This window comes from Neofelis nebulosa, chromosome 1 (genome assembly GCF_028018385.1).
Source record: "Neofelis nebulosa isolate mNeoNeb1 chromosome 1, mNeoNeb1.pri, whole genome shotgun sequence".
In the NCBI taxonomy this organism is placed as follows: domain Eukaryota; kingdom Metazoa; phylum Chordata; class Mammalia; order Carnivora; family Felidae; genus Neofelis; species Neofelis nebulosa.
The window spans coordinates 155,752,995-155,755,047 of NC_080782.1; the positions used below are offsets into that span (position 1 = coordinate 155,752,995).

The following is a 2,053-nucleotide window of genomic DNA, read 5'->3' on the forward strand; positions in this document are numbered from 1 at the left end:
GACAGAAGATCCAAATCAGACTGTGCACTGATAGCAGTGAGCCCAATGTGGGGCTTGAACTCACAAATTGTGAGATTATGACCTAACCAGAAGTTGGACACTCAACCAACTAAGCCACCCAGGCATTCCATCTTTTGACTGATAAAAAAAAAACAAAAACAAAAACAAAAAAACCTTATTTTTAACGTTTCTGGTTTTTTTACTTTTCATATCTCATTTATGACCTTTCCTTTCCACTCAAAGTGTCTCCTTAATATTTCTTATAAGGGTGGCTTAATGGTCATAAACTCATTTGGATTTTGTTTGTATGATAAAGTATTTATCTCTTCTTCTATTCTGAATGATAGTCTTGCTTAATAGAATATTCTTAGCTGCAAATTTTCTCCTTGCAGTACTTTGAATATATTATACCCCTCCTTTCTGGCCTGAAAAGTTTCTGCTGAAAAATCTGCTGATAGCCTTATGGGGTTTCCCTTGGATACAATTGTCTTGTGTTTTCTTGCTGCTTTTATTTATTTTTTTTCCTTTTCACTGTGTTTTTCCATTTTGAATATTATATGTCTTGGTATGGTCCCTTTTTGGCTGATTTTGTTGGGGGATCTCTGTGTCTCCTTCATCTGAATATCTGTTCCTTTACCTTGGTTAGGGAAGTTTTTGGCTAATATTTCTTCAATTTAATTTTGAGCTCCCTTTTCCCTCTCTTCTTTTACTGAGATCCTTATAATATAAATGTTATTATGCTTGATAGATTCACTGAGTTGCTTAAGACCATTCTCAATTTTCATATTTTTTCCTCTCATTTGTTAAGCTTGGTAATTTTCCATTACTCTTGTTTTCCAGATCACTAATTTTTTTTATGTTTCATCTAGCCTCCTGTTTATTACATCAAGTGATTTTTTAAAATTTTATTTATTGCTCTGATTGGTTTGTTTTTATCTCTTCATTAAGAGTCTCACTAATGTCCTCCACTTTTTTCTCCAAGTCCACTGAGTATCTTCATGATCATTACTTTAAATTCTTTATCTATTTCACCCATGTCTCTTGCTGTGGTTTAGTCCTGAAAGATCATAGAAACAATGGAAATAATCAGTGAGAGTAAGAGCTGATTCTTCCAAAAATATAAGCTAGACTAAGAAAAAAAGAGAAAACCCTAAAATATGGGAAATGAAAGAGGACACATTATAACTGACTTTATAGAAATATATATATAATCATAAGAGATACCACGAACAATTGTATGCCAGCAAAGTACATAACATAGAAGACATAAATCCACTTCTAGAAATACACAACCTACCAAAACTGAATCAGGAAGAAATAAAAAATCTTAACAGACTAATAAGTAATTTTTTTTTACAAGAAGTAGGAGTTGCTGGTGGCCATGAATAAGGAGGGGCAGTGTCAAGATTCTTATGAGTACAAAGTCCACAATTTGTCCAAGGACCATGATTAGAGTTTTATTTGATTCCACAGCTCTCTGAAATGAGCTGCTCTAGCCACCATGTCTTCAGATTCATCCATAATAAACGTAGTAAACCTCACTTCTTGAAAATGTGGATCTCCTGGCAGCCAGGGAGCTTGAACTTGACCTGTATAGGACCTCAGTCGCATGCTCCTTGTTCTACATCTTCCTGTAGATGGACACAGTGACATGGTTAATGTGGACCTTCACCACTGTGCCCTAGGGATTTCCAAAAGTACCCTGCATATCTGTCTATAGCCTGTCAGCCCCATCGCAGAACATTTTGTTGATACAGATGATGTGGAAGGGGTAGAGAGCTACACTGGGATATGAAAAACATCTTTCCCACAACTTTTCACAATGTACTTGCTGCAAACAAATGCAGGCAGCCTCCAGGGCTTCAGAGGATAGTTGCACATATTCATCTAACACCCTGTGGTCACATAGTGGGAACTCATTGGGAACTTTTGCCTTATTCTGCCCCAGGTCAAAAATGCAGAAATTAGTATAAGGGACACCTCTACAGAAGTGAGACTTTGGATACGGCTTGTTCTTATAATATTGATAATACCAGGTAGGGCAGAAACCCAT

The 2,053-nt window shown here is 36.2% G+C and overlaps 1 pseudogene; it reads right to left on the bottom strand.

Moving 5' to 3' along the window:
• Positions 1 to 1,457: 1,457 nt before the first annotated feature.
• LOC131493031 (large ribosomal subunit protein uL16-like) lies at positions 1,458 to 2,053 on the bottom strand (annotated as a pseudogene).